At 34.0% G+C, this 16214-nt stretch overlaps 1 long non-coding RNA gene across 1 annotated transcript in view; it reads left to right on the forward strand.

Moving 5' to 3' along the window:
- LOC144379929 (uncharacterized) overlaps positions 1–1691 on the forward strand; it is a 70668-nt gene extending 68977 nt beyond the window's left edge. Inside the window, exon 3 of the long non-coding RNA XR_013443477.1 lies at positions 1481–1691. This is a non-coding gene — a long non-coding RNA (uncharacterized LOC144379929). The remainder of the gene's footprint in view (positions 1–1480) is intronic.
- The last annotated feature ends 14523 nt before the right edge of the window (positions 1692–16214 follow it).

A 16214-nucleotide genomic window follows, 5' to 3' on the forward strand; every position in this document is an offset into this window, starting at 1 on the left:
GGACTCCACCAACCAGAGTTAGTTTCTATTGTATATTACCAAAAACCCCTGAAATTTCATTTTAAAATAAAATTGATTAAGGAAGAAGTTTGCAAATGATCTTACTCTGTTCTTAACTAATAATTCACATGTAAGAAAGAGCAGAGTATTGAACATGAAAATTCTGCCAATCTCAGTCTGTGTCCTGAAGATCTGGACATAAAGCCTGTGAACAATCAAGTAAAAACAACTAAAAATTTCTTTGTGAAAAGGAAAACCTTAATTTCCTTGTGAAGAAGAACATACATATATATGAACTTTCTGAATAAGGATGAATTTATATTTTTCCTTTAAATTTTTAAAAGATACAAAGAAATAATGCAGAACTTCTGCTTCTAAGTAGCGTCAGAATAAGCAGCTTGAGCTAACCCTCGCCCTGAGAACAACCAGAATAGCTAGATACAACAGTTTTTTAAACCTGCTTCAATACATCAGAGAACTAAAAAGGCAGTGAGGACTCACAAGGCCACAAGTCAGTGAAAGATGGATCCCCATATTGATGGCACTGCATTGGAGGGGTTATTACTTTTGTACTAGAAGCATCTGCTGAGCAAAATTGAGCAAAACTTCCATCAGCCTCTAAACTAGGAGGATCACTCCTGGATTCCAGTGTCTGCCTAAAGAGTATGTTTTGGTAAACATCATCAAGAGCACTCTTTGAAATCAGACCCTGAAACGCTATTATCTTGGAATGAAGGGGAAACTGGAAGTAGATTATCCCTAGCAAGGACCAAAGCCTAGCTTTAAAATATCAAAAACCCAGAGTACAATTAAATTAGTTTGGATTGCAAATGTCCTAGTCACTCACCAGGAGCAGGTGTGAATTCTATCTAGAAACCTCAGATATTACAATGATGTTTCATATAAATAATCCACCCTTAATCAAAATTAACTGTAAATTAAAAGGAAATGAATGAGAACCAGTAGAAACAAGAGTCAGTTAAAATACAATCATAGTGTGTGAAGATAATGGAGTAGGGAGATGCATACCATAGCATATCTATAGTTACATGTTTAAGTATATTAAACAAGAAAATTGAAAATGTTGTCAGGAAACTGAAAACTACAAAAAATAACAAAACAAATTTCAGAACTAAAAAAATATAGTAAATTATATTAGGAACTCAATGGAAGGTTTATTAGTGGCTTAAACATATCTGAAGAAGGAAGTTTATAAGCCAGAAAATAAATCAAAAGAAAATGCCCAGAATGAAGTCTTAATACTTTAATTACCAATATTACTGCCCATTGCCAAATTTCTTGCATGGTCAAAGAACAATGAAAGAACAAGAAAATGGAACAAATATGACTACTGGCCTAAATACAGACACACACACAAAGAGAAAGATAAAAATCTAAGTATTCATACATGCATGCCAGTGTCTATTTTTAATAATGAATTGCCTTCACAACTCAACTGATATGGAATATTTTTTTCCAGGATTCTATTTTCAACAGGCATGTGAGGATTACCTAGAATTTCTAAAGTGCCTCAGTATTTGACATCTTGAAGATTTATGTTGGCTTTGTTTGTCTGTTTACTTGCCCTTACTCACCAGCTTTAGCACTTAATTAACTACAGTCTCCTTGGGGACAGAGGACTTTGTCTTCTTTCCAGTTATACTTTCTACACTTTGTACCTTCCTTAACAGATAATAATAGGCACTTGTTTAAAGTTGAATAAATACATGTTTGAATGAATCAATTAATAAAAACACTCTGAAAAATATATTCTCCAATAAATTATTTTCTTTCTTTTGGTTCTTGTCTAATATCTTATCTGTTGTTGAGACTACTTGTCATCATTTTTAGTCCTGACCTCTAAACAAAGAAGTAATTAGTAAAATATTTGTTCACACATATGATATCATTTTGGTCTCCTGGCTTCCTGTAACCCGTCAGAGCAGGAGAAGTTTTATACTTCAGTTGACTGTATTTCTGAACATATTATCAGAAAAAAAAATGCATTCAATAATAGACACCTACTCTTAACAGAAACCTGCACAAGGAGATCTTATAGAAAAGAGAATAAAATGAAATCTGAAAACGCCATATGGAAATAGAAAATAATAGAATTATAGGAGCTTCTTGAATTATACCTAAATTTATGAATATCTCTGCATACTGATGTGGTGTACGTCTTTGGACTTTGGGATCTGAAGCATATACTATGAGTGTATTCTGATTCATAGCAGTTGAACCTCCTTTAAGCTATTCTTTTAATATTCCTCCTCCCCATTCCAATTCTCAACAGATTTTGCAATGGATTCAAAGTTTAAGCATAACGATTTACATATTTGGTTTAATTCATCTACAAGTCTGATGCTTTAGCTGAGAAGGCTAAAATGCTGTGAAGCAGGCTGGCATCTCTATCCATGGGGCTTTTCCATGTGGCTAGCTCAGACTCACTCACAACATGGCAGGCTCAGGATTGTCAGGTTTCTTGCATGGTGGCTGGCTTCCCCAAGGGTGCTCCTTCTGAGAAAGCAAGAAGGAAGCTACTAGGCTTCTTATGACTTGACCTTAAAAGTTACAGTCATTTGGAATTTAAATAAAACCTTAAAAAAAATTTTTTTTTAAAGATTTTATTTATTCATTTGACACAGAGAGAGAGAGAGAGCACAAGCAGGGGGAGCGGCAGACAGAGGGAGAGGGAGAAGCAGGCTCCCAGCTGAGCAGGGAGCCCGATGTGGGACTCAATCCCAGGACCCCGGAATCATGACCTGAGGCGAAGACAGATGCCTAACCGACTGAGCCACCCAGGCGTCCCTAAAAAAACTTTTTTAAGATTTTAAAAAGTTACAGGCATTTCCACTGCATTCTCTCAATTATACAGAGCCTGCCTAGATTCAACATAAAGGGGACTACACAAAGGTACTAATACCAGGAGGCACAGCTCACTGGGGCATCTTTGAAGTTCTGCCATCTTTCATAACCTCTTAAGCCAAGAAAAACAGACCATTTACAAGAAATGCATTTTTGCCTTTGCTTCAATATTTTTGTTGCTCTTTAAAGTTTTAAACCATGGATTCAACAACATCCTCTATCACCTATCACAAAGAGTGACTTTCACACTAGGTTCTAGGTATGTGCAATAGACACTCTGGTCATCTTCAGTTTGTGCTTGTTGTTCTGGTTTAATACATTAATTTCCTGAAGGATTCATGCTATCTTAACTAAAAATAAAATGCCGTATAAAACTCAAAGTATTTCAGGATATACTCACTGAATACCTACCATATGTTAAATGCCAAATGCTAGGGAGACACCGATTTTAAAAATGCTATCTTACCTTCAGAGAGCTTAGGATAAGGACAGACAGAGCATGCAGTTTTTACATTTCAATTTCCCCTTGGACAGCTCCTTATATAGTTTGTCCAAAAAAATATTTTTTTCTCTGACCCTCACATTTTATCTGGAATCCCTTTCATGCTGAAAAGAAACTGTCTTTCAGGTTCCAAAAAGAGTTTAGCAAATGAAACAGTACAAGTGATAAATGTGAACTGTTACTCCTTCTTTCCTTCCCCTATATGATTTCAGGTGGGATTTATTAAGAGAAGATGTATTTCTTCTTCTGGGTCATGAAGAACATTTTTTTTTTATCTGTAACCTCCAAGGAAACTCATGGTGAAATAGATAAAATGTCAGAAATAATTAAGAAAAATGCAGGGGTATCCAACAACCTAAAATTACACCTTTTGGTGAAGCCTTGTTTTCATCTCCTTGGTCCCTTGACAGATAGAAACACCAACTTATCACATTCTTTAGATGATGGTGTGTTAAATCAATGTGGATGAACTCATGGTACAGTAAATGGGAAGGATGAAAAAGAAATTCTCTTAGCAAGTAGAGGTCATGGGATCTAGGAGGTCAATATACACTATGCAATAGATACAAGATCTAGAATCCCTCAGAATTGTCTAAAAAGCCTCATAAATCTCTCTCGACATTTTCTCTAGTTTGAATCATACTTCCATTTTCATCACCTTTTCACCCATTTTTTTCTTTAACTACAAAAATTGCTTTTTTTAAACACATGTTTCAGTTTTTCTCCTTCCCTCTCAGTAGTAGTGTTTTCGATCACTATGGTAGTAAAATCAACACACAGAGAAAGTGGATTGCCCGTATCAGAAATGTAACACCACACAATCACAGACTCTCCTTTGTAAATACCTCGCACATATTTTCCTACCTCCATTGAGATACGCTTACTCTCCATATATAAACTGTTAAAATGAAGTGCACTTAGGAATCAGTTTTGTTTCTGATTAGCCATAATCAATAGATATGGATCATTTATTAATATTTTATTAGTTCTTTGAAGCACATACTACTAAAATCTTTGACCAAGTAGACAAAATATCTGCAACTACATTAATTTGCCTATCTAGAATTTTTAATTACTCATTAGTAGCAGTAGTTATAGTAAAATAGATAAAAGCTCTTAAATATACCAGTGTCAAGCACGTTGAGGAAGTTGCCCACGGTGAGCATAAATTTAGCCCTGCTCTTCCAAGGCATGCATTTTACATAGGCAAGGTCATCCTAAGACTAACCCTATCTTTAGATGGGTAAATATGCTTAATACTGAAAATGATAGTAGATATTTCATTTGCCTGCAGATATAAACCACAGTCTCCAATATTAGCTATATAAATAATAAAGGTCTATAATTGGCCTTAGCTTTCCTTTTCTGGTAACCTTGGATAGAGGACAAGTTATTGGCTTTTAGGCTTCTAAAGATGGCAATGATGCTAAGACCTTCTCTGGATAAAAATTCTAATTAATGTAATCTACAATAACAATATTTTATTACATCTAACACATCAAAGTTGCAGTATTTGCTTGCAAATGTATTTTTGTATATTTTTCTATATCTTGGCTAGCTCACAAAAATTCTCATAAGTGAGGAATTAGAAACTATATCCTTGTGTCTAGAGATATATATCCTGGATACATAAGTAAGAATATATTTGCAATTAGAAAATGTACTTTGAGGGGCACTTGGGTGGCTCAGTCAGTTAACGATCTGACTCTTGGTTTCAGTTCAGGTCATGATCTCAGGTCATGGGATTGGAGCCCCACTTTGTCTGCTTGGGATTCTCTCTCTCTCCCACTCCCACTGCCCCTCCCCCCCACTCTCTTGCTCTCTAAAATAAATAAATAAATCTTAAAAAAAAAAGAAAAGAAAATGTACTTTGAGGTGCTCAAGACCACATTATGGTTTTAATATGTTCATTTTTAATTTTTTTTTTTAAATTTACCCCCAACCAAGAAGTGAAATCCATTGGGGGAGTTAAGATGGAGGAGTAGTGGGGGGGGGCCCTGGGCTTGCTTTGTCCCTCAAACACGGTAGATTGGCATCAAAACATTTGAGCAACAGGAAATTGATCTGAGGATTAAATTTACCCCCAACCTTCAAATTTTTAATTCAAGTTTTTATTTGACAACCATGAGATGTAAAAAAATTTGGAACATTTTAAACTAAATGCATACTTAAAGGACATTTTGGACATTTAAAATATATACACTTTAAATAATTTAATTTAAAATGTATTTTTGGAAGTTGATTTTCCATATGCATAAATGTGTACATACATGTAAACATTAAACATTTTATTTCATATACATAAAATTCAATATATTGCTATTTGATATTTTTTGCTTTTTTAACAATACATATTTAAGGCATATGATTTGATGATGTGATATACATACATATTGTGAAATAATCACCACACTCAAACTAATTAACATATCCATCACTTCAGATAGTTACCATATTTTTGGTTTGCTGAGAACACTTAAAATTTACTTTATTAGCAAATTCCAAGCAGAAGATAGAGTATTGCTAACTTCAGTCACCTTGTTGTACATTAGATCTTCATAACTTACTCATTTTGCCTAACTGCATCTTTGTACCTCTTGACCAACATTTCTGCATTTATCCCTCCGCCCAGTTCCTGGACACTACCATTCTTCTCTTTCCTTACAAAAGTCAACTATTTTAGATTGCCTTTCTACATTGGGCTTATTATACTTAGCGCAATATTATCCACATTCATTCATGTTGTCACAAATGACAGGATTTCCTTCTTTTTTCAGAATGAATAATATTCCATTGTGTGTGCCTATGTGTGTGTATACACCACATTTTCTTTCTTTATTCATTCATTGTCAGACATTTAGTTTGTTCCCATGTCTTGGCTATTGTGAATAATGCTGAAATGAACATGGAAGTATGGAAATCTTTTCAAGATCCTAGTTTTGTTTCCTTAGGATTTATACCCAGAAGTGCTCCACAGTGTTCCTGCAGCTCTCCTATTGTACTCCAGAGCTCTCCCAGAACTATTTTCATTGGCATGTAGTTGTACATTCATTGTTGTTGTTTTTGTTGGAACAATGAGCGTTGGGTTCTCCTAGTCTGCCATCTTGCTGATGTCACCCCTCAATTTACTGCTATTTAATATTGAATTATTGGTAAATGCCAATATTCTGCCAGGTTATAATTTTTTAAACTACAGTTAAATACACATATCATACATATTGCTATATTTTGTCACTTTTACTCTGTCTATTCCCCTGCTATGGAAGGTGGGGGAAGTTGGGGTGTCCAGATATCCCAAAAGGCAGGTTCCAAATGAGTCACCATCTGAGTATATAGTGAAAGGAAATGGTTGTCTTGGCAACTGAAACAAAATTAATGTCCTCAATTCTGACTCTTCTATCAGGTAACATTTTAGTTCAGCAGTTTTCAGATGTTCTTTGATACCAAAAGGCAGATCTCTTATTACCAATGGAAATTTATCAACTGAATATCTATTTTTTTAATGGAAGAAAAGTTGATACACAATGTTACATTAGTTTCGGGTGTACAAAATAGTGATTGGAGAACTCTATATATTATGCCATATTTACAACAAGTGTAGTCACCATACAACGCTGTTACAAAATCATCAACTCTATTCCCTTCACTGTACCTTTCATCCTTATGACTTATTCATTCCATAATTGGAAGCCCAGACTTCTCCTTCTCCTTCTTATTCAGGAATTGAATCTTCTCAATTGTAATTTTACTGGGGGTACTTGGACCATACAAGACCTTCAGTTATTCCAGCTGAACAAGTTTTAATACACTTTAATAGCAATTTAATCTGTAAAGCAAAGTGTTTAGAAAATTTTAAAATTTTATCTTCTGGGTTTTATCACAACGTTTTTATGAACTCTAATATTCAAATACTTTTCCCAATTTGAAGTAACATAGATTCTTTGAAAAATTGTAATACATAGAAAAATTAAAGAAGAAAACAAAAATTATCTAAAACTTCATCATATTTATTTTGCTACATTTGATTCCAATATTTTCCTCATGCATCTTTTGGAATGGTTTATATTTTCCTCTTTTTGTCACTTATTCTTTCTCTCAGGAACATGTTACTAACAAGTCTATCTTATCACTGTGACAGTTTGTAATGGCAGTGTCCAACAGTGTCAGTAACATCACTATTGTACTCAGTGTATTTGAACTATTATACTATGTTTAATTTATACTATTGTGTTATTTACTTAAGCTATTGTAAAATAATTGTATGTAAATCTTTTTCTGCGTCTCTATTTCCTCAGAATATCTTCTTGTAAGTGGAATGTGGGATCAACCAGTGTACCATTTTGCAATTTTTCTTATATATTGTCAAATTATTCTCTAGATTCTAGGATAATTCTAGAGTCTGGAATGTTTTCACCAATTTATCACCTTCCATCAAAATAAGAAAGCTCCACCATCATCCTACTCTATTCAGCACTGGGATTTGACAATAGAATAATCTCCATGAGAGCATTTTGAAATTCATTTCTTTATCAGTGAGGTTGAACATATTTTTATATTTTACTGAATATTTATATTAATTTTAAGTAAATTATCAATCTTCAGCTCTTTTCTTCTCTGTTGATGTGTTTCCCATTTTCATTTTCCCTTTTAATTTTTAACATCAAAAGGTTTTTTTTTAATTGGTGTAAGTCAAATTAATTTTCTCTCTTGCTAGTGTCATTTTTCATCTTTATGTTTAGACAGTCCTTCCCAAACCCAAGATCAGAAAAAAAATCTTTTCTATATTTTCTTCTGAGTGCTTCATGATTTTGTTACATTTAACTTTGATTTAATTTATGCGATTTATTTTAATGATTGATTAGAGGAGAAGGCCTCAACTGAGACAGTGCATTTACAGTAGTTCATTTAACTACCACATCAGTTCCATGAGATAGACATCACTATTCTTAGCAGAAAACAGAGAGAGAGAGAGCTGTTTTTGCAGATGGTTAAACATCTAGTAAGCGGTGTATTAAACTGTTAAAATCCACAATAGTATCAAAAGTCTTCTCAGCAGCTTTATTGACATAAATTAGCTTTCTACAAGAATATCCTGGAGTGCTGCCTAATCAGACTTGATTATGGAACTTTGCGATTAGTTAGTTTCAGTCTTTGCATCATGCAACCAAAATGCTTCCTTTGCTTCTGATGAACTTCACCAGATGGCTGCTCTACCATGTACCACTTTTCACTAGAGACTAGTATTGCTGTCTTTCCTCTGGTATCAAACACTAATATCTGTTTATCTACTTCCTTCAAGCATAGAACAGGTCTTTTTCCTTGTTTCATACAGGCTCAGGAGAGCAAAGATCAGGAAATAATTTCTCACGAAATTTTGTTGAATGTTTAGAAACATTGGAAGGGAAATTCACAACAGAAAACAGAACTACACGCAAGTCCAGGTGCTCTCCCTGGAATGACCCTGACTTCAACAAGCCAGAGGCATCTCACCCAAGGCTCAACTTTACCACCTGTCGGGGCAGTTCACTCCCAAAACTACCACTACAGTAGGACATCAGGCATCTTTGTGTTTCTGTCTAGGCGAGAGCAACTCCTGACCCTAAAGGGAAGAAAAAAGTTTTCCCTTTATAAACTCACTTGCTCACTCACTCAGTCACTCACTCCTTGAGTCTTGATTTCCTACCCCAGCACCAGTCTCTTTATAATATAATTTAAAGTGGGAATATACATGTCCTTCTGGGGAAACACTATCCCTAAATACATACACACGCATGCCCAAGTCTGGTCTTCTCTGGTCCTATGGCACCAATAAAAGGTCTTAAGACAGTAGTCCAATACCCCTAAAACTAGGTTATTAAGACTTAGGTAATACATAAACAATTCTGAGTCTTCTAGATGAAGCCATGCCAGATTTGCTCAGATTTATTTTCATACTTTTCTAATCAGCTATCTATTCTGGCTATCTTCATCTGTGTGGAAAAAGCAGCCCCTCAGCCCCAAATCAATGACTTAAACAAAATTATTTTACTCACAAGTTTGTCTATAATTTATGCAGGACTTAGTGTGGCAAACTAGTCTCTCTGTTTTGCATCAGCAGAGATGGCCTGATTGCTGGGAACTAGAATCATCTCAAGGCTTATTCACTTACATGTCTGGCAGTTGTTGCTGTCTGTCAGTTGGGATTTTGGCTGAGGTTACCAGGCAGAACACCTATACAGGATGTTTTGATGTGGTCTGGGATATTGTGCTTGGGTTCAAAGGGTGAGTGTCCCAAAAGTCAGAGAGCCAGGTGGAAGCCATATTATTTTATGAGATAGAATTGAAAGTCATGTAGCATCATTTCCACCACATTTAATTAAAACAAAACAGCCACAAAGTTCCATCTAGTTTCAAAGAGATGAGAAATAGACTGCAATTCTTCACTGAGGGATGACAAGGTCTGGAAAAATTTGTAAGGCCAGAAATATTGTGTCTGATTTTATAAAATATAGCCTGACACAATCTTCCCTCTGGTTACAAAATTACATTCATCCCACATGTAAAATAATTTACCTCCTCCCTAAGGCGAGGGATCTCATCCCATTATGGTTTCAGGTTCAAGTTCAAATTTAAATTATGTTCACTTGTATAGGAGGCTCCTCAGTGTGTGGTTCTTAAGTAAGAGCTCTTTGAGAATAGTTCTTCTCAATTAAAAAAACAAACTGTAAACTAAATAGATAGGTTATCAGCTCCCAACACACCCAAAATACAATGGCAGGACAAGTATAAGGTAGCCAGTGGAAGCACTCTTATTCAAAAGGAGTGAAAGAAGAGACCCAGACCAATCCCTGGTCCACAGAAATCTGAAGTCCTGGAAGGTGTGTGTTGACAGTCCCTTGAGTGGTGACTATTTAATGAGGGTAAAGGGTGTTCAAGGGACTTTTATTTATTAATTTATCAGCTTCTTAATATTTAAAATGTATACAGTGAGCATTCACTTATGGATAATTTCGTAATTATAATAATATAAATATGTGTTCTCATTTGGAAAAAGGTTAAATGAGGAATTCATAAGGCAAAAAAATAGAATCAATAATCCAAACACAAAAAAAGATTTGAAATCAAAATGATAAATACAACATAAATAAATTATAGATACAATATAAATTAAAACCTGCTTATAACTTTGTGTGTATTTTGAAAATTAATACATGAATATAAGATAAAAACAAACAAGTATAGTGTCTATTTTTTTTGTTTAGTTTAGTTTTGTTTTGTTTTACTTTATATTCTCCCAGGATCTACTAAAGGAATAAGAAATAAATGAAACCGACATATTTTGTGGAGTGTACTATAAGCTATTCATAACTCTTGAGGATTGTGCAATCTGGGTAAGCTCATCCCCAGAACAATTGAAAATTCAACATGAAATTATCAACATTTAAAAATTTACTTTAATTCAGATGAAAATATTTCTAAAATACAAATATTTCCTGATATTTTAAGTAAAATACAGCCTTGCTCAGTTAGGATCATTAGCTTTATTTTATTCAACATAAATAAAAAATTCTTATATAAGATAATTATAAGTTTAAAATCTGTTGAAATATGAAGTTCAATTTTCTCCATTATCTGTTTCTATGAAACAATGATTACCATCCTTACTGAGTGGCTAAGTAATCCGAGAGATGGACGAACAAGCCAAATAGAGATATGAAGAGAAAGTGGAGTACAACATACATAGACCTGTATGAGAACTCCAACTCTGTATTTTGGAAATTAACACATGGACATAAGAAAAAAAACAAAGTATGATGGCCAAGATTCTTTTACTTTATCCCCCTGGAATCTACCATTGCCAGAATAAATCATGAAAATGAAAGATTGCTGTAGTTTTTGAAATTTTGAATGCTATTGCTTTCCACTAATATTCATAGACTGGGTTATGGCAGCTCCCGTGTAATTGTTATTCCCAATTTTGACTTTGAAGCTGGATGACTAAGTTCAGGGCATTGTGAATTAAGCAAAAATAAATCATTCCAGTAAAATAAATGAAATACATCATCTTTGAGCAATATCTCCGGAGGCTTTGTGGTAAGTAAAAGTCAATTTGAACTTCGCCTAATTGGTTTTCTTTGCAGGGGTCTTACTTGCTTGGTTCATGTTTTGTACCGTGTTCCAAACAGGTATTATTGCAAGGTGGCTGGGGCTAGAATACATGGTTTGTGGTTGTGTGATTACATATTTTTGTAATATATTTGTGTCAGAGTTCTTTAAACACCATCTCGTAGTGAGAGTAGAGACAGTAGGAAATATAAACTCATATTCATCCTTTGAAATTCAGTTTTCTGAATGCTTAGTTCTGGAAGGGAACTGAAGCCTGTACTTTGTTTCTGAGGTTTCCAAATTCTCTTCTGAAATCTCTGATCCCAATCACACACTGGAGAGTAATGGCCAGAACATCTCATTGTAAATGTATATTCCTCAACCCTTCAGTGCCCACTGAATATCTGCTAGACTGGCTTCATAGGACACCAAAGCAGAAAAACAGCCAACCTGCATGATCCTGTGAAACCTTAAAAACAACAATGGGTAAGACAGTAATTTATGTACTCAATGCCCTTCCGTCCTATTCAGCACATTTTGTAGAGTAGCTCATTTTCTAAAGCACTTTGAGAGGTCACCTTTAATGAAATCAAAGCTTTTAAGGGGAAAGGACTGATGATATTGCAGCCCTGATATTCTCTCTCTACCAGATGGGCCTGGTGTTAGATGCTTAACTTAGCACAGTGTTAGCTGCAAGATGCATGAGTTCCAAAATGATTCTAAGTGTTCATTTAACATGAGGCTTCCTTTGAGAAAAGGCTGCCAGTGGTGCATAATTGTGCCAAATGTGCAGTAGTTTCATAATGTGGGCTGTAATCCACTAGGAACTAAATCCTGCTATTACTCTCTTTAGGGAGACTTCTAAAATTCTGCTCTTCTTATTGTGAAAGTAACCTGGAGTAGTTAGAGGTTACTGGAAATGTCCTTAAAAAATTGCTACACATGTGTTGAAGCTTTCTTAAAGGAAGTCACAGTAATGTGTTTATCAATTGGGTTATCCCTCGAGCCACAAGACGGGGCATCCAACATATAATTTCTTCTTCTCTAATAAGTTACTCTTTTATTTTTTATGTGTTATGCTGTAGTTATAATATAATCGACTCTTAAAAATTAAATCATCATTGCCTTCTTCAATAACTAGAATTTTTTTGTGTGTACTGACGGGGACCATACCTATTGCCATGGTGTTGGCGATACAATGGAATCCGGTCTATGAAAAGGTGGACGTGTGCAGAAGTGTGCCTTTCTCATGAGGTTTCCATTCACCACTCACGTATTTGTACCTGTGAGTGTGTAAATGCATCTGTATATGTGTGTGTGTTGCAGTGTTGTCATTCACCTATCTAAGGAGCAAATCCAGTAACCATTTCCCAGAGCACTGCCACATTCTGTAATTGTTCAGGCAAGGAGTGAAGAGTTGCTTATCTAACTGAACCAACCAGGGGCCTTTAAAGGAAGCAGAATGCAATTACCCACATTGAAACCTGGCCAGGACACTGGAGCTAGTGACTCCACTCTTCCAGAAAATACCAGGACTCTGGTTTTATGTCCTATCTGAAAGTTGATGCCTACAGTCAAGAAGGGCCTTGCTTTCATACACTGTTGGGTAATCCAGAGCTGAAGCTGCCATTAAAAAAAAAAAAGTAATTGGACAAATAGTGAAATGGTGCAACCAGTCCTCATGGGGGTGGTTGTTGTTTTACTTTTTAAAAGAGAAAAATAAGGATTTTTTTTTCAGACCAGTTCACAGTTGCATTTCTTACTTCAAAGACTAATATATTGCCTCTAAGTGCCTATGATTTATATGAAAATTAACCCTGTCTCTTACCAAAGCAAACAAAGATAAACAATAATCTCATTCTGTGTCTTTTCATATAATTTGTACCTAGAGATAGTACATTTTAAGTTTCTGATATTAGTAGAGGTTCTATACACCATCAGGTAATTAAAATATTAATGAATTTATATGCAAGGATTTTAGTAAAACAGATTCAAGATAATAATTCAGAATGATCATTACTAATAGAGATAAGATGCATGGTAGGTGTTTAATTCTTGATTAAAGAGTCTTCATAATATTTAGTGGGAAAGAATTATTTGACACTATTTAATTATAACCTAAATATATTTCAGTATTCACTATATTTCAATTGAAATTTCTAAAAATAACACAATTTCAGCATATGTTTCAAATAGACCTAATAAATGAATAATAAATGCATCTCTTAAAAAGAAAAAGGCTTAAAGACTTTTTAGTAGCCTTAATTATTATAATAAGATTTGGTTCTTATTAACTAAGGAAATATTAAAGGAAAGGTAATTCTGATGTTAGTTGAAAGGAATGATAATGTAATTCAATTTACAAGGGTAATAGTTTTCAGTTTAAGTTTTATGTTTCAAATATGATACAATTATCCAAGTGTCTCTACTTGTGAGTGGAATTTATTTTCTCATTTATCTTTATACTCATAGAACTAATCCCAAAGTTACTCTTAAATGCACTGCTCAAGCTTTTCTATTTCCGTTTGGGTCAGGGGGTCAGAACACTATTCTCATGAGGTCAGGGTCATCCTCATTAGCGTTGCTCTGTTCTGAGACCGCCGATTATGCCTTTCGTCCTGAGAAGCCTGGGGTGCCTGGAAGGAAAAGCAGATGGATCCGGAAAAATCTATCATGGGCATAAGTGCCCCGACTAATGGCAGGTCAGGACTGCCATTTTCATATACAAAGAATAGCATATTATTATTCTTCAGCCTCTACATTCTTCTTAAATTTACTCATCAAAAAAAAAAAGACAAAACCCCCCACAAAACCTGCCTATATCAAGCATAAGCCAAAAAGAAGTTAGCATATTTTAATTTAAAAATTATGTTTCTCCAATAATAAAGGAAGACTTTTATAAAATCTTTGCATTTTTAAGAGAGTTTATTAAATAGATCTAATTAAAATTTTTTCACAGAAATTCAATGGCATGGAGAAATTCTCATAATGTAATTTTAATTAAATTATGCTCATAATACAGTGTTGAATTGTGTAGGAAATTTTATATAATAAATATGTATTATGGATTCTAATTACATAGCTACACATTAATTATATAATATTTTATATTAATACTATGTCACACTATTAATATATAATAATATATTACTGATTATATTAATATATTATAGTATATTATTATATGGTAAATATCATATATTTATTATAATTATATTAAATATATTATAATACATGATTGCAATATTATAATTCCAAATAATACTACATATTATTATATCCCTGATGGAAAAAATCTTCGTGAGAAATAAAACCAACATACAAAAGGCAGCAGAAGCAAGGGATGGGATGAGAGGAGCAAGAGAGAGAAAGGAGGTCAGGAGTGACTGCAAATGACATAATTTGACACCCTGGATTCGAGTGTATCTGAAGGAGACTGATTTACTCCTAGAATTTTAATTACAAAAAATTATAAAGCCCTCCTTTTTTTCTTAAGTTGATTTGAGTTAAAGACTCAAAAGATTCCTTATTAATATATCTGATATTTGCCTCAATTAACAGGTATTTAACTAAAGAAATAAATTATACAAAACTTTAAAATTGAAAGCATCTGTGCTAATGCTTGCAGAGTGTTTTGAGATTCCAGTGTATATGTATATCTTAGAGGGAGGAAAAAGGCTCATTTCATTTAAAAAGAAAAAAAAAGATCTAGTCAATAATTTGAGGATTAAATTTTTAAAAGCATTGTTTAATGATAAATAAAAATATATAATAGAAAAGGCAACCTAGGGAATAGGAGAAAAGATTTGCAAAAAATATATTTTATATAAAGGTTAATATCCAAAATATATGATGAACTCATATAACACAATAACAAAAAGTATCTGATTTAAAAATGGACAAAGGAACTAAAAAGACATCTTTCCAAAGAAGACATCCAAATGGTCAAGAAGTACGTGAAAAGATGCTCAACAGCTCTAATCATCAGGGAAATGTAAATCAAAACCACAATGAGATATCAATTCACACTTGTAAGAGTGACTATCATCAAGAAGACAAGAGATAACAAGTGTTGGTAAGGATGTGCAGAAAAAAAGGAACCCCTCTACATGTTGGTGGGAATGTAAATTGGTACAGCCATGCTGAAAAACATATGGAGGTCACTCAAAAAATTAAAAATAGAACAATCATGTGATCCAGCAATACCACTTCTGGGTATATATATAACCAAAGGAAGTGAAATCACTATCTCAGAAAGATATCTGCACCCCCATCATCACTGCAGCATTATTCACAATAGTCAAGATATGGAAACCACCAAAGTGCTCATCAACAGACGAAAGGATAAAAAAATGTGCTGTATATACAAATATATATAATATTATTCGGTCATGAGAAAGGAGGAAATCCTACCATTTGTGAAAACATGGATGAATGTGAAGAACATTAAGGTAAGTGAAATGAGCCAAAAAGAGAAAGACAAATATTATATGATCTCACTTATATGTGGAATCTAAAAACAAACAAACAAACAAAAAAGTTGAGCTAGCAGAAACAGAGAATAGGATGATGGTTGCCAGGCGCTGGGAGGTGGGACAAAATGGAGAGATAAAGGTCAAAGGGTATAAGCCTTTAGCCATAATATGAATAAGTTCTGGGGACCTAATGGATACCATAGCTGTGGTTAATAATATGTATTGTATACTTGAAATATGCTAAGAGAGTAGATCTTAAGCATTCTCACCACACACACATAAACAAG

Source organism: Halichoerus grypus, chromosome 1, assembly GCF_964656455.1.
Source record: "Halichoerus grypus chromosome 1, mHalGry1.hap1.1, whole genome shotgun sequence".
NCBI lineage: Eukaryota > Metazoa > Chordata > Mammalia > Carnivora > Phocidae > Halichoerus > Halichoerus grypus.